Source organism: Suncus etruscus, chromosome 12, assembly GCF_024139225.1.
Source record: "Suncus etruscus isolate mSunEtr1 chromosome 12, mSunEtr1.pri.cur, whole genome shotgun sequence".
Lineage (NCBI taxonomy): Eukaryota > Metazoa > Chordata > Mammalia > Eulipotyphla > Soricidae > Suncus > Suncus etruscus.
In genome coordinates, this window is record NC_064859.1 from 4,223,149 (window position 1) to 4,233,141 (window position 9,993).

The following is a 9,993-nucleotide window of genomic DNA, read 5'->3' on the forward strand; positions in this document are numbered from 1 at the left end:
CAGTACTTTATATATAAACAACCATTTACATTATTGTTAATGAACTGTGCATATCACTTTATCTTCATTCAACACATAGTAATTGATCCAAGTGATCTTTTCCGTTTATCATTGACATAACTGCAACCCTTCTTTGCCCTAACTGCACTGCTCTACTGTTTGTGGCATGCTTCCTACCCTGGACTGATCCTCCTGGCCCTCCTCTCTATTGTCTCTGGATATTATTATGTGGTTCATTTTTATTTATTTATTTATTTATTTAGGAGGGTTGAGTCACACCTCAGGGGTTACTCCTAGCTCTGCACTCAGAAATTGCCCCTGCCAGGCTCAGGGGACCATATGGGATACCTGGGTTCATCTGGGGTTGGCCACATGCAGAACAAAGCGCCCTACCACTGTGCTATCGCTCAGACCCTTTTGTGTTTCCTTTTTTTTTTTTCTTTTTGGGCCACACCTGGTGACCCTCAGGGGTTACTCCTGCAAGGCAAACGTCCTATCCCTTGTGCCATCACTCTGGCCCCGTAAGTGGTCCTTTTTTTGTTTTTTTTTTTTTTGGTTTTTGGGCCACATCCGGCGGTGCTTAGGAGTTACTCCTGGCTGTCTGTGCAGAAATAGCTCCTGGCAGGCACGGGGGACCCTATCGGACACCGGGATTCGAACCAACCACCTTTGGTCCTGAATCGGCTGCTTGCAAGGCAAACGCCGCTGTGCTCTCTCTCTGGGCCCCAAGTGGTTCATTTTTAAAGGACCTTTCCCAAAGGAGAGGAATCTTCATTGAAACCAGGGATGCAGCTGAGCAGTTAGTACATAGCTCAAAGTTTGTGGTTCTTGCTTCCATCTTCTGCACCATAAAACACAAACAAGCAAAACCTAAAGCATCTACCGTGGAACTAACTGTGATAACTCGGTCTTTATAGCATTTTTGTTTTTGTTTTTGGGTCACACTGGCAGCACTCAGGGATTACTCCTGGCTCAATGCTCAGAAATCACTCCTGGCAGGTTTAGGGACTCATATGGGATGCGAGGATTCGAACCATCGTCCTTCCACATGCAAGGCAAACGCCCTACCTCCATACTGTCTCTATAGCATTTTTGTACTAAGCGTTGCAGTGAAATAGAAACTCAGCAATTTAAAACTTTATTGGTATTCTAAATAAAGGTTTAATTGATTTTCTAAAAAACTAGTCCACTTATTCTACTGGAAAACCAGGCCCTCTTGGTTGCATGCATCTGGCCATTTGTCAGAATTTCTTTATTATTCCATTATTTTTCTATTGTGTGTGTCTCCAATGTTTTATTTTCTTTATTAATTATTTTATTATAAATTTTATTTAGGCAACATGATTACAAGCTTGTTTGTAGTTGGGTTTCAGTCATAAACAGAATCCCTTCACCAGTGCAAAACAAAAACAGACAAAAAAAATTGTATAAAAGAGGGTTGGAACAATAACACAGTAGTAGGGCATTTGCCTTGCATATGGCTTATCCAGGATTTGATCCCTGGCATCCCATATGGTCCTCCAGCCTCTCAAATGGTCCCTGACTCTGCCAGGAGCAATTTCTTTTCTTTCTCTCTCTTTTTTTTTTTTTGGTTTTTGGGCCACACCAGTGACGCTCAGGGGTTACTCCTCGTTATGCGCTCAGAAATTGCTCCTGGCTTGGGGGACCATATGGGACGCAGGAGGATCGAACTAAGGTCCGTCCTAGGCTAGCCCAGGCAAGGCAGACACCTTACTGCCTGTACCACAACTACGGCCCAGGAGCAATTTCTGACAGCAGAGCTAGGAGTAACCCCTAAGCGCTGCTGGATGTGGCCCCCAAACAAACAAAAATTGTATAAGAGGGAGCTGGAGTGGTAGCACAGTGGGTGGGGTGTTTGCCTGCATGCAACCAACCTGGTTCGATCCCCAGCATTCTATATGGTCCCCGAAGCCTGCCAGGAGCAATTTATGTACCAGGAGTAACCCCTGAATGCAGCCGGATGTTGCCCCCAAACAAGCAAAACAAAACAAACCCCCCCAAAGTTATATCTGAAGTTATCAGTTTAGGTTCTTCCCCCTACCTCTATCTTTGTGGAACTAAGAGTAGAGGCATAAAACTTCCTGTGCGAAGAGGCACTAGGACAGTGGGTAAGACACTTGGTTTGCACATGGCTGACCTGGGTTGGGTTTGATCCCCAGAACCCCATATGGTTTCCCGAAGCATCAACAGGAGTAATTTCTGAGTGCAGAGACAGGAGTAACCTCTGCGCATTCCTGGGTGTTGCCCCAAATAAACAAAATAAAAAAGCTTTTTGATGATGAGCGGGAGCGGGAACAAGTTATATTTGCCCATAAATTGTTGCCATTTATTCTCAATGCAAAGGACATAAATTGGCATCTTTTCACCAGATACAATATGGTTGTTGTGTCTACCCTGTCCTGTCCCAAAATCTTTCAAGACTGTTTTTACTGTCTTAGCATAGCAATAGCACAATGTGTAGGGTGTTTGCCTTGCACACAGTTGGTCCAGGTTCAATCCCCTGCATCACATAAGGCCCCTTGTGCACCACCAGGAGTAATTCCTGAGTACAGAGCTAGGAGTAACCCCTGAATATAGCTAGCTGTACCTCCATCCCCAAAAAGACTGTTGATACTTTTGTCCTTTGGAAATATACACACAGCATTTAGATATTGTCCTTTGCAGGTTTGTGTGTTTTTTTGTCCCAATCAATGCTCTATGTCTTAAAGACAATAGATGACTCATTGTTCAAGCTTGAATGGGGAAGTGGCACGAGGCAAATGGAATTACTAGAAATGAAAAGAACATAGGGGCCAGAGAGATAGCATAGCAGGCAGGGTGTTTGCCTTATTAATAGTCACCTGGGTATGATCCCCAGCATCTCATATGGCCTCCCAAACACCATTAGGAATAATTCCTGAGTGCAGAGCTAGGAGTAACCCCCAAACAACTTGGATGTGACTTCAAAAAAGAATCTAAGCCATATAATAGATGCTAATTATTTACTCCAAATTTCATCAGAATACTCTGGGAAATATTTTCATATGTTAAATTGATGATGTTTAATGTATTTTGGGAGGGAGAATTGGGTCCCTGGCAGTGTTCTGGGGTTACTCTTGACTGCATTCAAGAATTAGCCCTGGTGGGTTCAGGGGACCAAATTGAATGCTTGGAATCGAACCTGGGTTGGCCACATGCAAGGCAAGCACCCTACCTGCTGTACTATCTCACTAGCCTCCTATAGTCTAAACTCTTTTTTTGTTTTTGTTTTGTTTTGTTTTGGGGTCACACCTGGAAGCGGTCAGGAGTTACTCCTGGCTCTGCACTCAGAAATTGCTCCTGGCAGGCACGAGGACCATATGGGAAACTGGAATTCGAACCACAGTCTGTACTGTATGGGCTGCTTGCAAGGCAAATGCCTTGCTGCTGTGCTATCTCTTTGGCCCTCCTCTAAATTCTTAATTTTAGTTTGGTGTGTCCTGTTTTTCCTTTGTAAATATTATTTCAGAATGTCTTGTGGACAAATGGAAAACTGACAGCAGTGAAAGACCAAGTACCTTGGTGGAGATTCTGTAGAGTGATACTTTAGGAATCTATTTTGGAAAAGTTTAAAATAGACCTTACAAACAGTAACTTGTGTAACCAGGGTCTTCCTGGTGTTAGAGTACAACACTTGTAAGGAAACACATCATCTGCATGCCAGAAGATGAAATAGGCGTACTTTCTCCTATTTCTCCCCGTGATATATAGATTATTATATTACATTACATTACATATAAGACAATGTAAGACTGAATTAGAGAAGAAACAGATTAGCCTGGAACTTAAGAACTTAAGGAATGACATGCTGGTGAGTTTCATAGGTTTTTGCTTTTTGCTGTGCACAGTTCAGATTTAATATTGAAGAAGGCAGCAACATAGAAATTGGCCAAAGTGTGTAGTCCTCCTCCAAATCCCAATGATTGCTTTAGTGATTGGATTGAAAAAGAGAATTTCATAAGCAAACTACTTTCAGATAATAAAACTGTAAGATTCTAATAAAATATTACATGGTTATTTTTATATATCATATATATAAAATACATTATATTATAATATTATATAAATATTATATAAATCATGACCACTCTGTCCTCTAGTGAAGGGCCCTAGACCCTGAAAGTACTGTCAGATAATAATGAAGATTCTGATAAAATATTACAGAAAAAAAAGTTATGACCATTCTGTCCTTTAGTGAAGGACACTAGACTTCCACCCTCAGGAGCCTACAATGAAGCACCTGGACGCTGCTTCCCATGGGGTGGTGTTGAGAATGCTAAGTGGTAAGCTGAAACTTTTGTCCTGACCACGTTAATGAGTCCCAAACCTCATACCCTTCTTACCCTGTGTTGTCTTTCACTGACTATGTGAGGAGCCTGACCTTCCATTCCCACTAAAGGCATGCCCTCTCCCTTCCTGGCTGATGTTACATGAAAGAAGTGGTCTACTGGAGAGTCAGAAAATTCACCAAGAATAGTAATAGAAGACCTGCTCTCCTTAATATGCCAGTGGAATTCCAGATGGAAGCAGTAATAAAGCAGCCTTCATGGGCCGGAGAGATTTCACAGAAATAGTGTGTTTGCCTTGCATGCAGCTGACCCAGGACAAATGGTGGTTCGAATCCCAGCACCCCATCTGTTCCCCGTGCCCGCCAGAAGTGATTTTTGAAAGCAGAGCCAGGAGTAACCTCTGAGTGCAGCCGGAGGTGACATACAAATCAGAAAAATAAAATAAAATAAAGCAGCCTTTCCAGCCAGCCTAGTGAGGAGCTGAACTGCCACCATGCCCTAGCACGAACAAGAAGTTCCTCCTGTCTTGGTTGCTAATAACTAAAAAGACTAGTGGGAAACAGAAAATGACCAAGAACAAAGAGGGACATTACATAATGACATAAGGTCCTTGTACTAAAAGAACAGTAATCCCAAAATGTTCATCGATGAACAGAATGCAAGATGTATGAAACAAAATTTGATTGAATTGACAGGAAAGGCAGACAAATCTATAACTCAGGTCAGTGATTTCAATACTCCTCTCCCACCAATTAATAGAATAATTAGAAAATCATCAAGGATATAGAATTCAGCACTATATTGATTGCAATCAAGGGGATCTAATGAACATTTAAAGCGTTTTATCTAACAAGAACAGACTACATCTTCTTAATAAACCATGGACAATACACCAAGATTATCTTTGGTCATAAAACAAACTTCACATTTAAATGAATAGACACCATATAGAGTATGTTATCTGCCAATACCAGTTGAATCAAACTGAAAATAGACACCAGAAAGAGAAATAACTCCTAACACTGGAACCAGCACTTCTGAATAATCCAGAGATGAAAGAAATATAAAAAAATCAAACTCAATCAAAGGGAAAATGAAACACTTGAAATTTGGCAAGAAGATCTACAACAATACCCAAAGGGAAAGTTACAGCACCAAATGTTTCTAATTAGTAATCATGAGGTCAGTTATCAATTGATCTCTTTGCACCACTAACTTCTACTGTCAAATAGCAATGGTGTAAATATATTTGTGTTGTATTAGCACATGTGGAGTTGAGGGCTTTAATTTTACCATTTTAATGAGTCTATTTGAGGATGGGTTGGGCCACACCTAGCCATGCTCAAGAATAATTTTTTTCCTCTCTTTTTTAAAATTGTTTTTGGACCACACCCAGCAGTGCTCAGGAGTTATTCTAAATTTGCACTCAGAAATCCCCCTGGCAGTGGTCAGGGGACCATATGAAGTCTTGGGGATGGAACTCAGCCATGGGCAAGGCAAGTGTCCTGCCTGCTGTACTATTGCTCCAGCCCCTCAGGGGATTTATGGCTCTGTGCTCAGGAGTGACCCCTGGCTGGGTCTATGTATGTGTATTGAGGGGACTGTATGTTTTGTTAGAGATTTGTGCATGGTCAACAGAATATGATGCAACTGCCTTGGCCCTTGTATGCTCTGTCTTTTCTCTCTCTTCTTTGTTTTTCTTTTTGGGGGGGGCCACACCCGTTTGATGCTCAGGGGTTAGCCCTGGCTAAGAGCTCAGAAATTGCCCCTGGCTTGAGGGGACCATATGGGACGCCGGGAGATCGAACCGTGGTCCTTCTTTGGCTAGTGCTTGCAAGGCAGACACCTTACCTCTAGCGCCACCTGACCAGTTCCTTTTCTCTCTCTTCTTAAATTTAAATTCATGCAAGTGGCTTCTTATACTTGATTTGTAGATATGTATATTTCTCTATTCTGCCTGATTTGAGTTGATTCACCATGGTGATTTTTTTTCTGGGAGGGTGTGTTCCCAACTGAGAAGATCTTTAGAACCACTTAAGGGTGCTTAAGGGATACAAGAGTAATACTTGGGGAAATCATGGGGAAATCAAGTGGTTCAGGGATGAAGCCAGAGACCTCCCTGTGCATGTAAGGCATATGCTCCTTCCCTCTGAGCTATTGCTCCCCCCCCCCACCTTCACCACCAATGAATTTTATTCAAATGCATTGAGGTGAATAATTTGAAATGGAGGGCAATATCTTACTTGGCAAGGGAAATTAAATTACATCATTTTTTACTCATGTTTCTTTGCTGGAAGCTTACTCATTATTTTGTGAGTTCCCATTATTACCACCTATAGGTTTGGTGATTTGTTAGAAGGAACTCAGCACCTATGAGTCAATGATAAGTTATAGCTATGATTATTCTAGAAAAAGGTTTAAAAAGAAACTTAGCAGAGGGTCCTGAGTAGTGTTTGCCTTGAACATACTAACCTAGGACAGACCGTGGTTCGGTCCCTCAGCATCCCGTATGGTCCCCCAAGCCAGGAGCGATTTCTAAACACATAGCCAGGAGTGAAGGAAGGAAGGAAGGAAGGAAGGAAGGAAGGAAGGAAGGAAGGAAGGAAGGAAGGAAGGAAGAGCAGGGATAGCATAGCAGCAGGGCTTCTGCCTTGCACAGAGTTGACCCAGGATGGACTGTGGTTTGCATCTTGTCATCCCATCCCATATGGTCCCCCAGGCCTGCTAGGAGCTATTTCTGAGCACAGACCCAGGAGTAAACCCTGAGGGCTGCCAGGTGTGACCCAAAAATACCCCCCCCAAAAAAAAAAAACTGAAACAGCAAAGGAAAAGGACTCATGGAAAAAAAATTTTTTTTCATGTCAGAAGGGTCATGTGCCGACGTAACAAGGTTGACGGGAGGCACATATCACACAGGTGTGTGAAAACCCAATCATCATGCTTATGAACCAGAAAAGGATCTCATGGAAAAAATTTTGAGAAAATTTTACAAACTGCTAGGCATCCTCTCTTTGTAGAGTCACACAGAATCTGCTTACTTCTTCCAGCAGAATTGTGATAGCATGTGCCGAGTAGTAAAGGTGATGAGCAACTCAGAGCTCAGTGTTTTCATTGAACACCTGGTTAATATGCATTGAAATTTCATATTCTACAAGAAAAAGCAGGTATTTAATATATCATATTATTTGTAAAGTGTAGGCACTTATCATATGAGAAAAGTTTTTTTTTTTTTTTTTTGGATTTTTGGGTCACACTCAGCAGTGTTCAGGGGTTCCTCCTGGCTCTATGCTCAGAAATCATTCCTGGCAGGCTCAGGGGACCGTATGGGATGCCAGGATTCGAACCACCGACCTTCTGCATGCAAGGCAAATGCCTTACTTCCATGCTATCTCTCTGGCCCCAGGAAAGTTTTATAGCAGTGAAAATCATTCAAGTTCCCAAAGTTTCAGGGGCCAAAGATAGTATAGAAATGAGGAAACATGGGCCCGGAGAGATAGCACAGCGGCGTTTGCCTTGCAAGCAGCCGATCCAGGACCAAAGGTGGTTGGTTCGAATCCCGGTGTCCCATATGGTCCCCCGTGCCTGCCAGGAGCTACTTCTGAGCAGACAGCCAGGAGTGACCCCTGAGCACTGCCGGGTGTGGCCCAAAAAAAAACCAAAAAAAAAAAAAAAAAGAAATGAGGAAACATGCTTACTATGTGGCTGACTCCAGTGCGGTTCCTGGCAATACATGGTCCCTTAAGCATTGCTAGATGCAGCCGTGGAAGTTCCTCAGCAGCACCAGGGTTTCTTGAGTAAGATCCCCAGCACTCCAGGCCAGAGTAGCACCATATCCTCAGGACCTTGTATTGAAACATTGGTGCAATTGGTCAAGAATTTCTGGTGGGGCTCACAGGCCATTTTGTAGCCCTCCACCCCAGCAGAGGGGTGGGGGGAGGAGGGAGAAGCTTGCAGACTTCTGAGATACCAGACAAGGGCCAAGCTCAGAAGTAGGCTTTATTAAGGATACCAGCACTACCAGTTATAGGCCTGCTAAGTTTTCCTTCCTTTGTAAAGGAGAACGGGAAATGTAGTCTTGACAAAGCTGATCACATGTTCTATTGAACTCTATTACTATGGAAGAAGTGGAGACTACATTTGGAAGAATAGCATCTGCTATGGAAATTACACATTATATGATTGTACAATTGCTTAGTTTCTCTGCTGTTTTAGTTAATAATAAATATGCCTCTGAAATACTACAATGGACTGCAAGGCATGTAGTTGAGCTTAGTAACAGTTATATTGTCAGATCATAGTTAGACTAGTCTTAGAGCACATGGATTGACTTATCTTTCTATCCTTTAATTTTTGGTTGTTTGTTAGTTTGGGGCCATACATGGTAGTGCTTTGGGCTTACTCCTGACTCTTCCCAGGAATGACTCCTGGTAGGACTCAGGTAACTGTTATGTCAGGGATTAAACCCAGACTATCTGAGTGCAAAGCAAGTACTCCACCAATTCTACTTGCTCTTGCCCCCTTCCAATTTATTCTTTTTTTGCGGGGGGAAGGAGGTTTGGGCCACACCCAGTGGCACTTAGGAGTTACTCCTGGCTTTGTACTCAAACATCACTCTTGTCAGGCTCTGGGGACAGTATGGGATGCCAGGGATCAAACCTGGGTAAGCTGCATGCGAGGCAAAAGCCCACCTGCTGACTATTGTGCTAGCCTCCTGCCAGTCTATTCCTAAGCCTCCAGAAACTTGAAAGATGTATCAGGAGTGTAATCTGTACTGCATTCCTATTAGCTTTCTCTCATAGATTTCTGGGCCATTTACAATGCTATAAATTAAGCCTTTCTCTTTGAAGTTAATGCTTTCTTATATCCCAGTAGCGACCAGTGTCTCCATCCCAAGCTGACTATAAGAAATGGAAACCTCTCCAATGCTTCCTGTATTTTCTTGACTTTCTTGGTGGCATCTTATAGGTTCTGATTGTTACCCAGCACTTCTTGCTTTAAATTCAACTTTGTCTGATCACGTCCCTGAGTCTTCATGCATTTTGAATATGTATTGCCCAATTTACTTCAAAATCTGGACATAAACTTCCATAATTCTTTGGAAGTGAATTGGCATAGGGCTAATATGTATCTGCTTATGTTGGTGACAAATTCATAAAACACCAGGGGGAAGAGAAAATATAAAGTAAGGTTCAGTGTTTGGGTGCTCCTAATGGTCTCTTCTCACATTTGTCTGTCACCAGTCTGGGCTGTGCCCTATAATTGAAACCTGCTACAGAAAAGGAACACAGACTCCTCTAGGGCAACTCTGCAGTGACTCTCACTCCAGCTCCTTCAACCCAGACCACCAGCAGAAACCAGGGGGAAAATATCTATTAACAAATTTAAAAAGTAGGGACGGAGGGATAGCATGGAGTTAGGGCATTTGCCTTGCATACAGAAGGACGGCGGTTCGAATCCCGGCATCCCATATGGTTCCCCGAGCCTGTCAGGAGCGATTTCTGAGCACAGAGCCAGAAATAACCCCTGAACGCGGCTGGGTGTGACCCAAAAACAAAACAAAACAAAACAAAATGTAAACAATATATTTTAAAGTATAAAAACAAGTTTTTCCAGGAAAGTTGCTCTTTATCTTTCTATTATCTTTTTTAGGGCCACACTGGGCTCA

At 42.6% G+C, this 9,993-nt stretch overlaps 1 non-coding gene across 1 annotated transcript; it reads right to left on the reverse strand.

Moving 5' to 3' along the window:
- Window positions 1-7,187: 7,187 nt before the first annotated feature.
- LOC126024918 (small nucleolar RNA U13) lies at window positions 7,188-7,288 on the reverse strand. The gene has a single exon (XR_007500995.1). It is a non-coding gene; the product is annotated as a small nucleolar RNA U13 (small nucleolar RNA).
- Between the last annotated feature and the right edge of the window lie 2,705 nt (window positions 7,289-9,993).